This window comes from Camelus bactrianus, chromosome 3, assembly GCF_048773025.1.
Source record: "Camelus bactrianus isolate YW-2024 breed Bactrian camel chromosome 3, ASM4877302v1, whole genome shotgun sequence".
Lineage (NCBI taxonomy): Eukaryota > Metazoa > Chordata > Mammalia > Artiodactyla > Camelidae > Camelus > Camelus bactrianus.
Genome location: NC_133541.1, coordinates 102,460,753 through 102,482,208, shown reverse-complemented (window position 1 = coordinate 102,482,208; position 21,456 = coordinate 102,460,753). Strand labels below are relative to the sequence as shown.

Below are 21,456 nucleotides of genomic sequence, written 5' to 3'. Positions count from 1 at the left end.
AGTGCATGTTAAGTGGCTAAGAGAAGCAGTGCCCATACTGGTTAAGAATTTGGACTTGGCAGTCAGGAGGACCTGCATTTAAGTCGTATCTTCTACCACGTGTTACTTGGGTGACCTTGGACACATTGTTTAATATCTCTTTGCCTCCTTCCTTATGAAGAAAGCAGAGATAATAATAGTCCTACCTTATCCGTTTGTTATTGCAATGAGAAATAATTCATGGAAGGTGCTGGGCCCCGTGTGTGGGATTTTAATAGTCAATAAGTATTAGCTGCTTTTATTATTTTTCCATAGGCTGCTCGTTACCACTCTGTGGGCATCAGCCCAGCCGGGTGACCACAGCGAGGCCGGTGTCTCCCTGAGGAAAATGGCTAGCTCCTCCATCTCTGGAGCAACTGAAATTATTCTTTGTACTGATTTGACCATTGATTAGCTTGGTTGCCATGGTTACGTCACTTAACCTTTGGGGCTTCAGCATCTTTGTTGTAAATAGAGATGGCTGCTCTGCCTACACGCAAAGATAATCACACTTGAAAAATGACTGGGAAGGGTCCAAAAGAGGAGGTCTGAGTTTTTGGTTTATGCTGTTGTCTAGATGCTTAACATTTTACGATTAGGTTAGGGAGTAGGGAGGGATATGAAAGTCTGGGGGCGCTGTGGAATGTACATTAAAGGCGTTTATCCCAACTTGACTGACTCATGCATCAATGAATTGAAGGATTCATGATTCATAACAATTATGCCTACTGCTCTAGCTGTGTGTAGAGCAGTAAACATGTCCTTTTGGGAAAGCTAGATAAGTCATGTGACCTCAGTTTTCATTTCAGTGTTGCTGTATGATGTTTAAAAAAATTGTTATAGGTTTAGACAGCTAAAAACAGAAGACTCAGACCATAGTTTCCACCACCATACAGTCCTTTCACTCATAGACATTAAAACAAAACCACAAAAGGAAATGAAATGGCAAAGAAAGTATAGGAAAATAGTGTATCCAATCATCTTCGTAATTATGTGAATGTTATTTCAGCACACCATGCACTTTGCATATATTATCTCATTTAATTTCAGCCTGTAGAGTAGATGCCATTATCTCTGCTTGTATGGGAAGAAGAAATTAAGGCTTCTACAGGTTAAGTAACTTGATAAAATCACAAGCTGTGAATTGCAGATCATTGCCTTTTTTTTTTTTAAGTTTTGTTTCCTCATGGGTGGTTGAGTATAACTGACCACCTGGGGTCATCCCCTCTTGTTGATGTAGAGTGACCTTTAGAGCACTGGGTGACTCAGGTTGCCATCAGTCTTCTCTTGAACTGGCAAAAATTCAAGAATGATCTTGTGCCACTGGTACTTAGTCTATGGATTCCCCTACGCTTGCCTCCATAGCGGTAGATCTGAATCACGCTTCAGTGACAGAGACTCTACTCCTCTTACTGACCATCAGTCCCTTAATCCCTGTGATGATCTGTCGCATGATCTTCCGTCAACTAGCCTACTGTTCTCTTTTCTTCATCATCATTTATGGAGCGTGTCCTGTAAGTACCGCCCATAAATAACACCCATCCATACTGGGCATGTGGGATCAGAAAAGTGGAAAGGATGGTCACTGTCCCCTAAGAGCAACTGCTTTAGTGGAATTGACATGAATGACTAACTGGGTAGGAAGGAAGGTAAATAGATCGATAGATGCAAAGATAGATAGATAGATAGATAGACAGACAGACAGACAGACAGACAGATACATAGGTAGATGACAGAGTAGCAAATAGAAGAATGAAAACCAGAATAGTGTGCTATATGAGCAGGGGTAGAAGGGTGACTAATTCCAGCTTGAGCCTGGGGATCTGCAAATCCCTCTTAAAAGAGGTGAAATTTGATTTGGGCTTTGAGAGAAGAATGAGGAGTGAATCTGGGAGAAGGATCATACCACCAGGCAGAGAAGGCTGCCTCAGCTGTCAGATCCAGAATGGCTGCCTTGTCCCTCTTTGTCACTGAGCCCAGGTATAATCTGAGTTCCCTTCTCTATACACCAGCCCAAGGGGTCACCACCAATTCAGCAGAACTGACTGATAGGTGAGATTAATCTTCTGGACCATTCCTGGCTTATGCCTTTAGTGACTTCAAAGGCAGGACTGTTAAGCTAAGTCACAGGGGAATGGTTGGACCCCAGTGGACACAAGTAGATGGCCATTTGGGTTCAGAGAGGGACTTCTAGTAAAAATAAAGCACACAACACATGTAGTACCTACTTAGAGATATGCCTTGGAACCTCGTATCTCCCACCTCTCTCTTGTCTATGCCTCTCTTCACGCTTTATTTAACAGAGACATTTGTTCACCTGTTTTGTGCAGGACCCTTTGCTAGGTACTGTACAAAGATGTGTAAGATACAGCTTCTGTCTTCAAAGAGCCATCAACTAACTGGGAGTAAGAAGGCCAATGTTCAGAGCACTCTAGACAAGTCCATATAATCAAAATGTCATATGTGTAGGTATTTTGAAGTTCTCCACTATCCCATCTCCCACAAAGTGAACTGGCATGAAATTATTCTGTCTCTAAAATGTAGAGTCTGGTCTCAGGAGAAAGGAGATGACTTTCTTCTCTCAGTATTTCTCAGCTTTATTTCATCTCAGTGATTCCACATTCAAAATCGAATTTTGAGATATAGCCACATTTTCCTTTGGGTTGGGCAGCATTGTATGCTATTAATCCCAGTTGATTATCTTACCTCAATAATGAGGCTGTAAAGTAGGGGAAGAAATGAGAACACAAAAATCCCTTGCAGATTTTAGTGTTAGATCCAAATAGAATAAATTACTTTTATATCTCTCTCTGAACATGTCCAAGAAGAATAGAGAACCCGGATTTTTAACTAATTTAAATAAAAGATTAAATTGAAACAGAAAGCCAAAAACCAAATTAGTCAGCTTGTTACAGAGAAAATATAATGTGCTTCATTACTGTAATAGCAAATACCAGTGGAGTAGAAAATTGACCAGTCTTCTCATATTAGAAAAAAATCTGATGCTTGGGTGTCAAGGAAGCTCTGTTCTTATTAGCCTTGACTACATCCTCTGTAACGGAGCCTAGAATGTCTCATTAGCACGTAACTTATAAAAGTTTTAAAAGCCATGTTAAATAACACAAATTGAATGTTGCAGTATTCTTAATGTGAGAATGAATGGTAAAGAATCAAATTTACAATTCTATAATATTTAAAGACAGCCTATTTGGTTATGAAGATGTTTGTCAAAGAGTGTGAAATCACAGAGAACAATATCGAAAATTAAATAGCAAATTGGGAAGTAAAGGATATAAGTAAAGCGGGAAATAGTTCTCTTTTATATCCAAAGAGAAGTCATCTGACAGGTCCAGCCACAGATGAAAAGTTTGATCCTAGCTTCATCCACTTGGATGACACTTAAGACTCTAACATATAAAATGCATATTTCAAAATGTCTTCATGAGATATCTTCCCTTCCATACAGTGTGCTGTTATCACATTCACTCAATGTGACTTTAAGATCTTATAGTGGTATAAATTAAACGCAGTAATAAGAGAAAAGAAAACAAAGAAAGTCACGGCGTGGAGAATGGGAGTGGTCCGCAGTGAGGGCATGCGTGAGGGGAAGCACGCCAAGTGCATGCACTCACATCTTTCTGTTCAAATGGAATGTGCCACCACAGCATTCCAGTCCCCTCTTTTCCAACCTATAATTAATGTGTGTCTCCTTTGTGGCATGAAGCTGAAAATGTTCTCAGAGGTGAGCTATGGGCATTTCAGAGCACGGCAGATGCAGCGACACAGGGCTGGGAGAACAGTGGGGAGAGATGACCACACACCATCATCTCCTTTTCGGTCTTCACCCGAACATCATCAGCAGAGCCACCGCCCAACAGGCAGGTAGTGGACGGTGTAGAGGTGCGTTTTAGGTAGAAAAAGGCACAGTATGTGTACACGGGTAAGGTAGATTTTAAGACACAAGTGTTGCTGTCTTCTCTCCTAATTTGTTTCAGCCCTTGAATGTTTTATTGTAATTAATGTGTTCATTTTCTGTATTTATGCCTGGGAGCATGTTGCAATGAACATGATTTTAAAAATTCAAGAAATTCATTAAACAAGTAATTAGTTTATGTTGATAAAAGAGATTAATTCAAATGATTGAAGACACCTAGTACCAGCTCTAAATAAAACAATCCTTTAAGAAAAAAAAAAAATCACACTTTTAAAACTCCAGCCCCAGATTGCCACTTGATTAGTCTAAAAATACAAGGTTGGCACCAAGCCCGGAAGATTGGCAAGTGGACCTTTGATGGACCAAGTCAGACCAGGGATTCCAGAGCCCAGGGCCCCCCTGTTAAACCTGCTTTGGCTCCAGTTACCCGTGGTCTAAATCGGGACTCCATGAGCGGAGACCCACAGTAGACTTCACCTGTCGTGATGTGTAGGTGCGGAGAGAGCTCGGCTCTAGTCAGGATGGTGACTTCGTACCTGAGGCCTTCAGTAGGTTGGATTTCAGATAGAGTTCATCATGTTGAGGGAAGAAATGAAAAAACTTACTTCGGTGAGGGCTGGGGAGAATGTGTGTGTGAGTCATGCAGACATAACTATTGTTGCTGTTCACTTTCTTTCATCCCAGAAGTTTGAAGAATTGATTTCTTATAGATCTCTGGGTCATATATAGAATGTTGAAAGGGACATGCCGCTTGTCTCCCTGTGACCAAGTGATGGCTCGTACCGGCTGGCTAATCATGACTGACCAAATACCATTCAAGACGCTTTGTCTTCCTAGCCAAGTCTGTCTCCCCGCCACCCTGCCCATGCCCAGGCAATAAGGGTCTGTTGTGATCTGGGCCCCTCTTGATCCTGTAGGTTGGTTGGTTTGTTTGTTTGTTTTGTCTGTCCCGAAGACTCTTCATGAAAGCTGACTTGTCATCCACAAAAAAAGTGAGATTCTGTGTGATAATACTTGCAAAAGTATGTGTGCAAGGACAACGTACATATTTCTTGGTTTATGCAGGTCATAATTGGTATTTTAAGCTAAAAGTAGAGGGAAAAAAAGGTGTTTCACTGTTTGTCTTACAAATTCAGATTGGTACAGATTTTGCATATTCGGATTCTGATAACTACTGTTCAATTTAATTCGCTTCAAGGGGAAAAGAAATGTCCTTTTTCTCTTCTTCCACCAACTTGCTTTACCCTCACTTATTTTCTCGATTGAATTTAAGAGAGACTAGTTTAAAAAAAACTACAGTCCTCTAGAATCTGTTGACTATTTTTTTTTTCATAACCCCAGTTGCTGCAGAAAGGATCTTTTTATTTAATTTATCATGTGATTCTGGGCTCTGAAACTATTTCTTTATCTATAAACTGGGATAAAAATACCCTTCCTGCTTTCTTTTCACAAACGATGTGAGATTCAGTCTTACTGGTCCTGAAAAAAAAATTTTTTTAAATATGCAGTGTTACGTAAACATTAGATGGTATCATCTGTTGCTAATCTGTCTTTCTAAATGCTTTCAGTGTGCTCAGGAGTTGTACTAAATGTTATTACATCATATTTTCTGAATGATTTTGTTTCAATAAAAAAAGCAGCAGATTTAAATGAAATTGAGTTCATTAAAACTTGGGGGTTTTTTGTTTGTTTAATAGGATGTATCCATGTTATATCCACTTATGCTTGTTTTCTCTGCCCGTTCTCTTTCTTCCTTCTTCATATCCTCTTGTCTTAAAAGAAAGGATGCTTTGGGGATTTGGGGAGGGCGTAGGTCAGGAGGAAAGAAATCTCCAAAATTTCCAGTCCTGTGTTTCAGTTTTGTTTATAAACAGCTGGAGAAATGGGCAGCTCTGTTCTCAAAGGGCGAAAGTTGATTGAGCGTCTGGCCTCTCCAAACACAGAGGAGACCACACTAGGGAGGTGGAACTGGAGATCACCGGCTGCTGTGTCTTAAATCAGTGGGGCTTGTTTTCTTTCTATATTGTTCAGGACAGGAGTCATAAAATGATTGTCTTTCCTGAACTCTTAAAGAGCAAGTGGTCTGAACGAGGGATTGGAGTTTAAACCCTGCAGAGCCATTTCTAAAAACACCTCCTTCCTAATGATGTCTCTCTTCATAGAGCTTCACGGAGTTCATAGCATCAACTTCAAGAACAGCCCCCACAGATACATGGGCTGCTGCTCTTACAAAACCTGCTGAGAATCTGAGATGTCAACGTGAGGTGGCTTTATAAAAGGTCCTTGTTTTTGCTGAGGTTGTAAGTCATCTAGAGGAGGAAGGCAAAGTTGCATTTCACAGCCAGAAACTTGACTGCCCTCTTTTCGCATGCTAAGAGAATGGCAGAATCTACCCCAGAAGAGAGAGCTTTTTATTCTGGATAATACCTTGCTGAGACTCTTGAGGCGAGATATGTGAACCCCTGCCCCCTTCCTCGGGGGTCAGATTTCCAAAGAAACAAAAGAAGAGCCAAATCATCACACCTAACCAAATAGGACTGAAATTGAACAGAGAGGACCCTGGAAAAGACAGAGGGAGATGAGGAGAAAGCCCAGGAAAACAACAGGAGACCGAGATCTGGGAGAGACGATGGCTGGGGCTGGAAGGACCACTGGATGCTCGTTGCCTCTGTTTCTCTGTCATTCACTCCAGCCTCAGGGGCGGTAGAGGGAATTCAGGGACAGGTTTGGGGAAAGAAAGTGTGCGTTTTTCCATGTCACCCTTCTGTTCCCATAGAGGAACAGGCAAAGGAGCATCAAGAACCAGCCAACTAGCCCTCGCTTTGAGAGCCTGGACCTCCCCAGGAAGGTGAAGGATGAGTGTGTGCTTGGCTGCTCGGTCAGGAACTACAGGCAGGGCATTCCTTGGCGGACACAGGGTACTGAAAGGCAAGGAGGTCTGGAAGCCCCTGAGCATCTCAGGGAAAAGCCACTTAAATTGTGATGGCTCGTCTCAGTAATGCTGGGCCATATTTTCTTCACTATTAAATACTGGGGAACTGAAGAAGGAATTCAGGCAGGAGAAAGATGTGATCAGATTTGCATCTTAAAAAGAGAGCTCTGTTGCATGCTTTCCAACCATCTATTAGTTCAACAAATACTCATCAGGCTCCTATGTGCCAGAACTATGCTAGGCGCTGGGGAGATAGTGGTGAATGAATGACTAGTTCTTGGTATGGTGGCACTTACGGCTTGGTTAGGAGATAGATGTTTTAAAATTAGTCAAAAAATTGAAATTTAATTATAAATAGTAGAAAATGCCATATAAGAAGATCAGGAAACGCTTTGAGAATTAGGAGGGAGGATTAATTTTGTTTGGAGGTTGGGTGGAAGTTGGGTCACGGGAGGCCACTCAGCTGAAACCTGACAGGTGAGCAGCCGTTGCCAGGCGAAAAGGGGTAAAATGGTTAAGGTAGAGTTTGGGGGAACGAGAGGCTTAACAATTGGTAGGAAGCTATTGGATCGGTCCAGTCAGGTTCCTGATTGCTCATGTACAAAAATTCAGAGGTTGATCTGTGTGACAGGTCTCCAAAGCCACCTACAGCTCTTAAGTTCTGTAGAATTAAGCGTATGCTATGTGTTTGACCTTGTGCAAGGTGCCGAGTAGGAAGAAAATAAAATTTTCCAACAGAGTGATTGTCCAACAAGTTGGACATTTGATGCGGGTTCAGAGAGTTTAGCTGCAGGTGTGTATTATGTTTAAGACAGGCTTAACAGAATTCTTAGAGCACTTTTAATTATTTCTTATTGAAATTACAGAACCATCTACCACTCCCCAGGGCCCAACTTCTCTTTCTTAAGTTTTTTCTCTTGGATTGCCTCCTACTTGGGGCTCCCAATCATGGTGAATATATGGATGGATGGATAGATAGATACTTGAAACTTAGAATGTCTAATATGGTATCAAACACCTGTAGGACTACATGCTCATCATTACAGTGGGGATAAAGATGTCACTAATCATCTGAAGAACTGCCACCTAATTGGTGACTACTATTAACTTACAGAGGTGGCGCCTTACGTATAAAAGGCACTCAAAAATGTTTGGTTAAATGAATGTACGAATGAACTCTGCCTCCAAGTGTTCAAGTGAGACACAAGATCGGATGTCTGCCACAGACTCCCTAGGGCTGTAGTCCCATCAGTGTGATTATGGTCCTCTCCTTAAGTGCTGTCACTAACGTGATGGACAAAAAGTAGGATGTGTTCCCACCCTTCCCCTGCCCCCTCAGAAGGAGTCTTGTTCTGCCCACTCAGTTTCTCTCTACCCTTGATAAACTCAGAAGAGCTTCCCTCTCTGACTTTCAGGGCTCTTATTTTCAGAACTGGAAGAAAGGCGAGCAAAACAGGTGACATGATGCTCAGGTTAGGGTTGAGGAATGAGTGGTTTTATTTGTGTTTCATTTTTTCTTGTTTATGAACCACTCTTTCAGTAATTTTGGTACTCCTGCATAAATAGGATCACGTTGTAAATTCTATTTTGATTGTGGACACAATTTTAAATAAACTTTTACTTTGCTTGTTGGTTGATTTACTCCCTCGAGCACCCCCAGGAAGAGATCATCTGTCTGTCTTCCTGTCTTCTTTTTGGAAGAGAAAGGTACTGAAGCAGTGGCAGTGAGCAAGGAAGAGGGTAGGGGAAAGGAAGAATTTTAAGCAGTTTCTTTAATGCATGACTCCAAGATGAGCTATTATGAAATTCTGTCTTGGCTGCTAGACCGTTGGAATAATCAGAACACAGCTTTGGAAAGGGCTCAGTTAGCCACTCTTGAAGGCAGTGGTTCACCACGACTGCCCTTTCGCTTAGTAAGGGCAGGGTCTAACTTCACGAATATGGATCTGGAGCTGAGACAGATGGAGGACCTAACAAATGGGTGGAAGTTATAAGGAGGCATATTTAAGCTCAATACAATTCAAATGTTTCTAACAGGTAGAAATCATTCATGAAAGAGTGGGCACCCCGTCAAATTGTGAACAGCGTTAATGAAACAGATCTCAGCCCGGGTAGATGGTTAACCTAACCTATATGGAAGGTCCTCTTCTTCACTAAAAAGCCATTCATTTAAACACAAAACACAGGTTGAATTGAGAAATGCACACCCTTTATGTAAAGCCAAGATGGAGTTTTTTTTCCTCTGCCTTACATCTCCAAAGCCCAGAGTAAGCCGGCTGTTTTCCAAGCTAGCTTCTCAATAATTCTGATGGGAAGAATGTACTCTTGAAAGGTCCAATTTTTCTTCCCCACATAACAAAAAGGCTCTTCTAACTTGTCAGCCTACTACCAACAAACTCAGTGTCAAGGTTTACTTGAACTTAAAAAAAAAAAAAAAAAAAAAGAGTTGTTCAATTCAAGTAACCATTTGAATGAACGTGGTTACGGGGTGATTTAAAGTGTTTGGGAAAGCCTTCCTTCCTATCCCAGAGAGGCAGGAGGCCTGGCAGTGACTTCAAATCGAGCACCTACTAGTCTCCAATGCTTTGGGCATGCCAGAAAAAGGCTTAAATGCAAGATTAGATTGTGAACAGTACAATCTGATGCTCACAACCAAAGTTAATTAGCCACTTACACGCGCCATGCATATGCTGACACGCACCGGCTCGGGCAACCCTCCGGTGACCCTCTAGTGCAGGCGCTGTTATCTTCCTCTTACGGGCGAGTAATGGGGGGCTGGGGAGGGTAGAGACAGAGAAAGAGCTCATCAAACGTTTCTCAGTGAGTATACAGGAGTACAGGTAATCAAACTTCAGTTTTCAGCTGCTATGCTTAACATAAGAGACACTAAAAGAACGATATTTAACTACGGATGGAATAGACCCAGAAGTAAGGACATCAATCCATCGGAACCAGCTGACACCAGCCTTCGAAGGGTTCTGGATGAGGTGCAGTTTCGCCCATTTCGGAGTACAGGTGGGTTCCAAATTGTCAAGAGTGAGTTTTAGGGGATAAGGAATAAGAGTAACCCTTCCTGCTCACAGAGAGGGCTGGCCTCTCTCAGAGGGTGACTCTGGCTGGGACGCAGCTGAGAGATCGGGTCTTTCAGGGCCTCTCCAGTCCGGAGGACAGCTGAGGCTCTGGCACCCCCGGAACATGGCCCAGCGGGAGTGCGGCGTGTGACGTCCCCGGCACTTGCTGTGTTCTTGTTTGGCTCTCCTGACGGGTCTGTTGTTTACACCAGTGGCATAAACAGTTGATCCAATTTCCACTTAAGCTACAATCATCCTGCGTTAAAGCAGCAAATACTATGAGTATTCTAAGAATGCATATCCTTGTTTATCAGAAGCCATGATTAAAGTAAGTTTTAATGTTTTCCCTCCCTTCTAAGGCCCTTTTAGACAGCTTAGCTAATGGCAGTCCTCAAAGCCAGTGTTTCTTAAGGTGGAGTCTGCATACCATCTGTGTTAAAATGGTCTAGGGTGCTTCTTAAAAAGGACCCTATCCCAAATCTACCATATTGGTTAGGATAGAGACTTGACAAAAATCTCAAAGTCTCAGTGGCTTGACAGAACCAGGGTTTATCTCCCCCTCACTTGAAGTTTGCTGCAGGTTTGGTGGCTCTCCACAATACTCCTTTCCAAGTAGAATCCAGTCTGCTGATGATTTCTGGTTCCATTATTTCAACAAAGGGGCCTGGAGAATTCACGCCATGCTACTACTCTCTGGCCTGGTGGCCCACTGCCACGGCCAGCGCAAGGACCCAGCCTCCTGCAAGTTGCTGGGAAATGCAAGGAGACACAAGGACATGGAGTGGACAGTAAATATCTCTGATACTTTCCATCCTTTGCCTCCTTTTCCTACACAGAGAACATAAGTGCATCTCTTCCTAAGAAATGCTAGTCCCATCCAGTGGATGCATGGAGCTCAAAGCCTAGGATTTCTGGGTGATGGCCAGTGGTCATTAGCTAATCCAGACGTCCTTTTGTGTTAGAGAATGATGAATTTAAAAGGCAAGTTATCTGCCAGTCCCTACTCATACTCCCAACAGAGAAGGATGGAACAGCGACATGGCAACTGCAACTGATACTCCCATTTGGGAAAGGGAAGACAGGGAGACACCATAGTCCCTGGGCTGTGGCAACTCTGAAATCTCTCTGGACAGTGGCTATGGTGGCTCCCCACCCAAATGTGGAGGCCCTATTTCTGTCCTCTGGGAAGGAGGGGGCAGTCCCTTGTCTGTTCCTTTCTGTGGCACCTGGCTCCACCCCCTGCGAAGTTCTTAATCTTCCCTGACTTCCCTTTGTTCCACGGAAAATGGTTATTGTGCCATATGCCCTCCTTGAGGGCTTTCTAATCAAGGGGTTTGAGAGGTCAGGGTCATTTTAAGTGTCTTGATATTTAGACAAATATGACTTTCTCATAGATTCAGAAGACTTCCAGTGCATTTGCTCGCAACCAATCCTGTGTGCCAGGGGCCCCATCCACACAACTTGTTTGAGACATGCCTTTTCAAATGGCCTGATTTCTTTGTTGGTTCCTTCCAGCCGACTAGGCACACACTAAACCTGATCTCTGTCCTGAGTGATTTGGATCATGTGTTTTTTTTGGACATTCATTATTGCAGCCTTTTTATATCTGATTTCTCACAGTTTGTGGTCCAGTTGCAGTGAGTTTTCCAGTCCTTCCAGGCATCACATATCTGGGATCTGCTGCCTTCCATTTCTGCCTGTTCTTTCTAGGGCGCATCTCTCCCTTCCTCCTTCCTTCCTCTAGCCGTGGCCCATGCACACTACTGATGTTCTTTTCTCTAAACCTCTTCCTCTGCACCTGCCAGCTTCATACTCACACGGTCTCCCTCCCATGTCATCAACGCTGACAGTTGTAACAAACATTTCTGCCACTGAATAACAATCTCCACATTTCTGATCTTTGTTGTCAGTTTCCTCACTGCCTGTCACCGGACTGCTGGGCCAGCGCCATACCCCCTGCGAGCTTTACTGCAGCAGCTCCCCACGGTCGGTGTGCAATTCTGCAGTTGTCATAAACTAGGTTATGCAGCAGAAGGAAGCCCATCTCCAGAGAGCTGTTGCTTCACATATAAAAGTTCATGTTTTATTCAAAGCCTCCCATGGGTCTCACGGCAATCTGTGACACTCCCACCTCACCCCCAAGCAATGATGCAGGGACCCAAGCTGCTTCCATCTTGTAGGTTTAAAACTGGAGCACATGGCTTGCAGGGTCGAAGGGAAAAGGGAGTTGGGATGGTCATGCACCAGCTCTGAAATGCTTTGGCAAAATAGTGACACACGTCACTTCTGCCACCAGCTCTTGGCCTTGGCATACAGCCCTTGCCTCTTCCATGAACAGTAAATATCTCTGGCCCAACTACTTAATCGAACTCTAAGATGGGGGTGGCTAGCATCTGCATTTTAACACCTATTTGGTGTTTGAGAACATTTGTTCTAGAATAAGTGGTGATATTCCTGCTTTATTCATTGTAAAGCTGAGCCTGAGAGATGGTTCAGCTTACCCAAGGTCACACAAATTTAGTGCCAAAGCTCCTTGTGCCTCCTCGTTCAGGTCGACTCCAAACTGCTGGTGTGTAAAAGTCCCATCATAATGCCACTCATGCTCTTCGTTCAAGATCACACACTGAGGAACCATGTTCCTCTTCTTCTGCTTCTTTTCCTGGGGCCCTATGAATTGAAAGGACTGTGTAGGAAAACAGATTAAAGCAGCATGCTAGCAAATTCAAAGAAAAGCCAAGAGGATGGAAACAGAGGAGGGGAAACAGTTTTCCCAGAGAAGAGGAATCCATTTGGTCCAGCATAAATTTGCTAATGGTTCACCCCCATAAGCTTAAAACAAGTGAAAACCCTTAAATAGCTCTCTCCAGTCCTTAGCTGGACCAAATGACAGGGGCAGGAAGCTGTGCGAGTACCCAGGTATCCACGTGGTCACAACGGTGCTAGTTCTTTCCTGCTCTGCAAAGCCTGCTTCACCTGTGAGCTCATTCTCCAACAGAATCTGATTCCGTACATCTGTGATAAATATTCACATTTGTCAAGGGGAAAGAGAGAAGCTTCAGAACTGAGGGAATTTGCTTTGGAGTTTGCAGATTTTATCCTTGCATCATACCAGAGAAGAAAAAAAAAAATAAATGTGGGGTGAGGAAGAGGGAAATTCTTCCTTGCTAAGAGGACAGAAATAACTTGAGCTAATTAGATGAACCTAAAAAGGTAAGTGAAAATTAATGAGAAATAAGAAGAATTTTAACTCTGGAAATAGCCTCTCTTCTGTGCTGTTGAAATCCTATCCCCTTTAGTGGAATAAGCTTAGGTCAGGAGCTAACCTGCCAGGGCAAAACTCTAGCAAAAGGAAATGTGCTTCGGGCAGCCCGAGTCCAGCTGAGTATCTTGCAGTGTTTTCCCCGACTTTGGAGTTCACTCAAAGTATGATTTAAATTTTGCCGCAAGCCTTTACTTTTGGAAAACCGTATGTATTTTTTAACAAATTCAATTTGGATGTTTCTTATTTTCTTGCCCTTTAGCTCATTAAGATGTTATTTTGTCGGAGTCGTTTGTTTGGGAAGCAATCTGATTCTTTTTGGAAAATCTTGAGAAGCCTTTGTTGGAAAAAGCAGCAAAAATCTGTCTGATCTTGAGTGCATACATTCAAAGTGAATGAGAAAGTTATAGAAATTTCTGAATCAGTGGTTCTAAGGTGTGGTCCCTAACAATGGTAAATATATGTGCACCCAACATAGGAGCATCTCAGTATATAAGGCAACTCTTATCAAGGTGTGGTCCACAGGCCGGTACCGTCGCCTAGATGCAGGGTCCTCACGTTAAGAAGGGCCTCATACTTGGTTTGATGCTATCATCATCTTGAAATTCTTACCTTTTTTTGTAAGTAAAGCCCAGTGGGACACTAGGACAATGGGACATTGCATGGGCAGATTCCCCATCCACAGACGGCATTCACGGTGCCCCATGGATGTAGGATTCCAGCAGACCCACATGAGCGAGAGCTCAGTGAGACGCAAAGCCACTACAGGGTAAGCATGTTATGTCTACAACTGAATAAACTGGGCAAAGATGCGGAGATGAAGGGAGCACTGACATCTCAGAGAGGGCACACTTTCTATTTGCACCAGAGCTTTCGTGGAACCCAGAAAAAAGGCAGTGGCATTCTAAGAAACACATCCCGCCAAGAAACACTATCGTATCATCTCTTGTTTGTGAATTAGCCAGCTGTTCACCCTCAGAGAAGGAAAGAGAGAGGGCACCCCCGGTTCCTTATCTTTTCAGATACGCACCAGTAATTCAAAAGCAGAGAGAGGCGGTCAACTATTTACGTATCAAGAAGTGAAATTTGAAACAGTGGAATCAGTTTTGTGCAGCAATTCCACCCCTCAGGTTAGAAAGGGATCTGCATATACACACATACACGCACATACTACAAAGACGAGTTGTGTGATTAATTTCAGTGATTTCGCAGATGAGTTAAATGCTCTTTAAAAACTGTCATTGTGCAACTTAACAGATGAACAGTAAACTTCAGGTGAATAATTAAATGGCAATTAAAAAAATACCATGACTTGTTGAGAGGGAGCACAGAAGAAAGGGAACAGTTTTATCTTCTAGTACCTTACTAATAGCACTTTTTCTTGCTTTTTGAATAGGGGGCCCCGTATGTTCATTTTGATCTGAATTCCACAAATTAAAAACCCTGTGGGGGAGTTTACTAGAAATGCACGTTCTCAGGCCTGGTGCTCCACCCGCAGGATCAGACACTCACTGAGAAGGGGAAGAAGGGGAGGACGGCAGCATGTTTTGTAGCAGATCCTGTGGGTGATTCTGAACCACGGGTAGGTTTGAGAACCCCTGGGCTGAATAATTTAAGCTTGGAGAACCTCATGGCTGTGTTTACCCAGAAGGTTCAGAAGGTCTGTCTGATTGCCTTATTTTATCTCTTCCAAGAGGTAGTAGAAAGCGCCACCACCTTCATAGCTGGCCTCGAAATGTCTGTTGCATAATACTTGTGAGCCCCTGCTGTGCAGTCACACACATCTGTGTTCACCGTAAGGCAGTCATGCAACTTTGAGCAGTGGTCTCAACCTCTCCGGTCCTCAGTTTTCTTAGCTGCGAAGTGGGGGTATTAAGGCCTGCCTCATATTGTGCTTAGAGGATTTAAATAAGCTAATACATGGAAAGGGCTTAGCACAGTGTCTGATACCTGGTAAGGACGTGAGGAGAAGGCATTTCATCTATATCACTGTTAATAATAATTAGTATTTTCTCCATTCCTCACTGCTGGTGGTTTGAGCCTCATCCTCAACAAGACATCACACTTGTTTAACTCCCTCTGGGTTGCATCTCTCTGCCTTGGATTGAGACTTGCAAAAGAAACGCAGGAAAGAGCAGAACCTTTCTTTTGACTAGAAGAGGGGAAGGAAAGAGAAACAGGACAGTGTTTCTTCATCTTGATAAGGCATCTTCTTGTCTACAACGTTCTGCCTTCTGGCATACATTTGCCCTACAATTCTAAAGCACATGAGGAAGTCCCTAGCCCCCTTAACTGGATATTGCATGAGAAGCAAATTGCACAGGAGCCAAAAACTTGAGCTTTGAAGCTGGGCCCACCTGTGCCCTGACTCTGAGCCACTTGCCCTGGGTGATCTCAGGCCCCTTGCGTATCGGCTAGAGGTCTGTTTCTTCAAATGCAAAAAAGTACCAACAGATAGCCCAGTCACTCCTCCAAGACACTGCTGGTTTGGTTCCAGACCACCACAATTAAACAAACATCCTAGTAAAGTCAGTCACATGATTTTTTTTTTTTTTTTTTTGGTTTCCCAGTGCATATAAAAGTAATTGACTACTGTACTGTAGTCAATTAAGAATGAGACAGGATGGGAAGGGATAGACTGGAATTTCAAAATTGTAGAGTAGATAAACAAGATTATACTGTATAGCACAGGGAAATATACACAAAATGTTATGGTAACTCACAGAGAAAAAAATGTGACAATAAGTGTGTATATGTCCACGGATGACTGAAAAATTGTGCTGAACACTGGAATTTGACACAACATTGTAAAATGATTATAAATCAATAAAAAATGTTAAAAAAATAAGTTTACAATCTATTGGGGCAAATAATGGAATATTTTGAATTAAGAGAATTACCATTAAAAATATTTCTTTGCAGAATATAGGAGCATATGAAAATCACTAAAAAAAAAAGAATGAGACAGTGTTAGGTCTAAAAAAGTACATACCTAATTAAAATACAAGTTTCTTCTATATAGTAGAGGGAACTACATTCAATATCTTGTAGTCACCTATAATGAGAAAGAATGAAAAGGAATATGTGTTATGTACATGTACGACTGAAACATTATGCTTTGCACCAGAAATTGACATATTGTAACTGACTACACTTCAATTAAATATATATACAATTCATTACTAAAAAATGCTAACCATCATCTGAGCCTTCAGTGAGTCATAGAAGTAACATCAAAGATCACCATAACAAATATACTCATGATGAAAATGTGAGACAGACCATGAGCATTACCAACGCGACAGATGTGAAGTGAGCAGACACTGTTGAAAAAATGGCACCAATAGACATGCTTGAAGTAAGGTTGCCACAAACCTTCAGTTTGTAAAAAACAAACAAACAAACAAACAAAATGTCTCTGTGGAGCACAATAAAGTGAAGTGCAATAAAACAACGTCTGCCTATAAAAAGAAAGAGTGTGTGTCAAGCCCACAGCTCAGTGTCAGGCTCCAGGTTCTCCTGTGTGCGGCTGTGGGTCTCATCACAGACCAGCGTTCACACCAGCTCTGGCTCAGCATCTTAGCATCATTTGTGTCAGCAGGTAATGCCCCTGAACCCCTTTCCTGACTGTCCAACTGGCATGGTAATAACAGCCTCTCCTGCCCACCGCTAAGTATGAACCCACGGTACTATCCAAAAGCTCTTTATAAATGATCGAAGCTTCAAAGAACGTGAGGAAGTTTTATTGCTGATATTGCTGTCTTCAGAACGAAGGTGGTTAGAGCCTGAGAAGGGATACATTGTTGTAAACTCACTATCTGCTCTTTACATGAATTCAGAGATGTTGCGGGAACCAAGTCCCAATTACTTCTGTTTATTGCAGCAAGAGACAGTGTGTTTTAGCACGAGGCTAAAAAGTGATCTGTAAAAGGATTAATGTTGAGTGTTAAATATTCTCCTGCTTTTGTTGAGATCTTTAGGAGGAAGTGCTCAGACCGGCTGCACAGTGGGCATCATTAGAACTCAAATTCCAATCCAGGACTGCCTAGGGCTTCCTCAGTGCCAAGTGTGCAGTGCGATCTGTAATGAGCCTAGCTTTCAAAAGGGCTATGGGAGGAATTATCTGCCTTCTGCTATGCCCACATCTGGATCCTACCATGGGTCCTGTGTTCATTGAGGATAGATCTTGCCTTCTTAAGTGAGTTATGCTTTGTGGTTCCTCTTACACATTAATGTGCATGTAAATCACCCAGGAATCATCTTAAATGTGGATTCTGATTGGGTAGGTCTGCTTGGGGCTGGAAATTGTACATTTTTAGCAAGCTCCCAGGTAATGCCAATGCTGCTGGTCCACAGACCACGCACACTTTGTGCAGTAAGCATTCATAGCTGAAAGGGCTCACAGCGGAAGCCCTATTGGGTGGCTGTGGAGCCCACGGGTGAGGGCTCTGTGTTTAATGAAGAGCCAGAGCAAGATGAAACCTGGAGATGCGTACATGGGCAGGTGGTACCTATGACCAGCCAGGGATGAGAACTTTGGCGAGTGGTTGTGGAGGGATTACAAGGGATGTGGCATTAGAGGTGCCAGTCTCTAAATAACCACCTGTTGACAAAGAACATAATCTTTCCTTTTGGACAGTTTTGTCATTCAAGTCTGAGAAAATATGAACATCTTGAAATAGTATCACTCGACTACTTTTTTAGTAAGTTGGTTGGTTGCCTCATCTATTAAATGTTTACTGAAAATACGTTTTTAAAGACATAATTGATATATAACATTAAGTTCATTTCAGGTCTACAACATCATAATTCCATATTTGTATATGTTGTGAAATAATCACCACAGTAAGTCTAGTTAACATCCATCACCACATAGTTACAACATGTTTTTTCTTCTGATCAAAACTTTTAAGATCTATTCTCTCAGCAACATTCAAATATACAATATTATTAACTGTAGTTTAAAATGCATTTTAAGCATATTTTTTTTAAAAAAAATTGTCTCTTGATAGCCATTTGAATCTCACCATGAAAACTGGCCAAGTCTTTTGTCTATAGAATTATGTCTAAATTTTTAAAGTCAGATAAAGAATGGATTGGTTTAAAGAAAATGGAGATTATTTGGAATTCTTTTGAAATCCAGCTGCCTGAAATCCACAATTGCTTTAAAAAATATTTTTAATATTTAGAATTTGTCCAATGATACCTTATTGAACAACTTTAAAGATTCTTAAGCATTTTTTTCCAGTTCCATTTTAAAACAACTGATTTTTTTTAAACCCTTTCAGCATCTGAGGCTTAGGAAACTATAGAAAATAAATTGTTTGGGTTTGTTGTTTCTCTTAGTCAGCAAACATGCACTGCGCACCTACTAAGCACCAGGCACTTTGTAGGACACCGAGGATGCATGAAGACTGAGGCTCCGTCCCTGCCGTCACAGTGAGATAAAGGGACACTCGGCAGTGTACTGAAGCAAGTCCGAGGCAGAAGTTGTATGAAAGAGAAGGTAATCTACCGAAGCCCTAGTGTGTCATTATGGGACGCTCATTTTCAGCCATAGGCACTTCTTCTATACTCTTTATTCCATCCCAAAGAGTGGTGGTAATAAAAGTTATAGCCAACAGTTACTGAATGTCTACGACGTACCAGGCTCTGAGCTGCCTTACTGAACTAGGAGACTGAATCCTCACAAGATCTCCACAAGGTATGTGCTGTTACAGCACCAGGAACATGCCTGAGATCACACCGTTACAGTGTACTCGAGCCCTGTCCCGACCTGGTCAGCCTGATTCCAAAGCCCGCGCTGTTCCCACCACACTACACTCATGACGTTTTCTTGGGGGTATGCATCAGAGGTCGAGTCATTTTTTTTTTTTTTTTGAATAGGAACACCTCCAATTAATTTTACCCATGAGAGGGCGTTAACAAGTAACTGACTAGTTTATTTGTATGTCACATGGTGCTCCAATCATCTGAGGAAATGAACAAGGCAGTGCTAAGGTGTGCAAAAACACACTTATGCATAGAACCACATAAAAATACGAGAGGAGTGGGGGAGGTGGAAGTGAGGGGTGAGCTATTTCAGACCATTGCAGTGGCTGCCCTCCAGTGTTGCTCCTGAATCCATCTCAAGGCAACTAGGATTATTAAATAGCAAGACATCCTTACCTCATCGTACCTGCAGGGGTAAAGATGTGGCTCATTTATTACTGATAAATGGTTTCCTAAGACTGACTAACCATCCATGACAAGTAGAGACTAGCGAGGTATTGGAGACCCCCACTCCACGGCCAGAGAAAGGCATCCGGGAAAGGAGGGAGTCCCCATGCTGGAACCACAAAAGTAGAAGAGCGGAAGGCAGGTGTGGGGGGCAGTCCGTGCTCTCAAATACAGGGCTTCCCAAAAGAGCTGCTGCAGAGAGAAGACTTTCCTGACCCAGCTGTCTGGGAAGCCGACAGAGAACGAGGGTTGGCTCTTCATTGCTTGTTCTCCAAATTAAGCCAGTATTAGCACCGAAAGGAAAGAATGTAAACTGAGAGCTGTTTTCCTCTGTGGAACGTGTCCTGACTCATGCCTGTCACTTAGAGTTTTTGTGGCTGTCCCAGCAAAACACTCAAGAATCACCCTTGCCCATGGCCAAGGGACCCCAACACAACAACAACTAATTTCTATGATTAAATTTGTCAATGAGTCAGCTAGGTGGATGGTGAATATCCACAAGGGAAGAAGAAAACATTTATTCTTTTTCATATATATGTAAAATCTCTGAAAAGTTTTATTACCAAAAATCTGGACAGGCAATACTAAATGAAAATAATAACCAAATCTAAAGCAGACCCATTTGTCATAGTAAATATCTGATCTCAAGGCCTGGTCAGGAAAAAAAAAATCGTTCATAGAAAGAAAGGCCCTGAGTCTCCGAGTTCTTAAGAACCTATACTATGTGTAGGAAGCATTTCGACTTCCTTCCTTTGAATTTATAATTAGTGGAAATTATTCAATGACATAGTTTTTCTTCTTGAAAATATCTTAGGAGAAGAGAACTAATATTTATTACACGATTCAGATACATCTTTACTGCTCCTGCTCTGGCCCAGTTCACCATCACCTCCACCCAGACTATAATTATGGCCTCCTGTCTTCCCACTGCCCCGCCCTCCCCCCTCAAACGCCGCCCCCGGGTTCTTCCCATGGTTGGCTCAGTCTCACCTGTCAAGTCTCAGACGAAATGCCACTTCCTCTGAGAGAACTTTGCCAGCCGCTACGCCCACCACTTACTGTCTGTCTCATTTGATTTATTTCCCAATTGCTTTTATAGCACATTCATCATCTTCTTAATCTGGCTTATCTACTGAAGCACTGTGTCTGCCTCATTTGCTGCTGTTCCTCCACCTAGCACGGGGTCTGGCGTGCACTGGCCCTCAGCGCTCGTCTGACGATTAAGTGCATGAATGATAGAGCGGGCCAACCACTCGGTTTAATAATTTACAAATATTTTCTTGTTTAACCTTATAAAAGTCCTCTGATGAAGGAGTCACTATCCTCAGTGAACGAGGAAATGAAAGTGTAGATGTGGACTTACAGCTGGTGGGTAGGAAGTGGGGATTTCCACTTGAGGTCTATCTGACTCCAGAGTCGCTTTTATTTCTACCCAATTGTATTGCCTTCCAATGGGAAATCTTTCTCACAAAAGAAAGATTTCTGAACTTCTTTTAATATCCAAAGACATTCGACTTCAGCCTACAGAGCTTTGTGATCTTAGACCAGAGTTCTTCCAATGATATCTTGCCCCTTGAATTAAAAAAAAAAAAAAAAAAGTAAAGAATGAGCTTTCCATTGCTTATGAAATGGATCTGACATCCTTAAACACTCTGTCCACATACACATGCCAACCCAAAACTGTCAGGAACAATCTTGATGCTAGTTAGTAAATGTGCAGTGCTCAGCCAGATAGTGGCTGTGACCGACATCCTGCTTATTACTGCTTATGAATTGGTTTCTTGTGCATAAATCAGGACGGTAGCTTGTACACGAGCTTCATTTATAGGACTAATTTAGTGTGGATGTACAAAATCATCAGAAGGCATAGCATAAGCATTCCCAGTATAAATATAATCCATATATAGACACAAGTGTGTATATATGCATGTACGTACAGTCATATGTATGTATGCCCACAAATATGCATACACACTATATTTTATGCATAGCTATAAATATAATGCTCTATCTCATTGGAAAC

The 21,456-nt window shown here is 42.4% G+C and overlaps 1 long non-coding RNA gene across 1 annotated transcript; it reads right to left on the bottom strand.

The window, feature by feature from the left end:
- Positions 1-3,944: 3,944 nt before the first annotated feature.
- On the bottom strand, positions 3,945-21,097 carry LOC123615564 (uncharacterized). The gene is made up of 3 exons (XR_006723217.2): positions 20,424-21,097; positions 16,207-16,269; positions 3,945-12,622 (listed from the first exon to the last, which is right to left on the bottom strand). It is a non-coding gene; the product is annotated as an uncharacterized LOC123615564 (long non-coding RNA).
- Between the last annotated feature and the right edge of the window lie 359 nt (positions 21,098-21,456).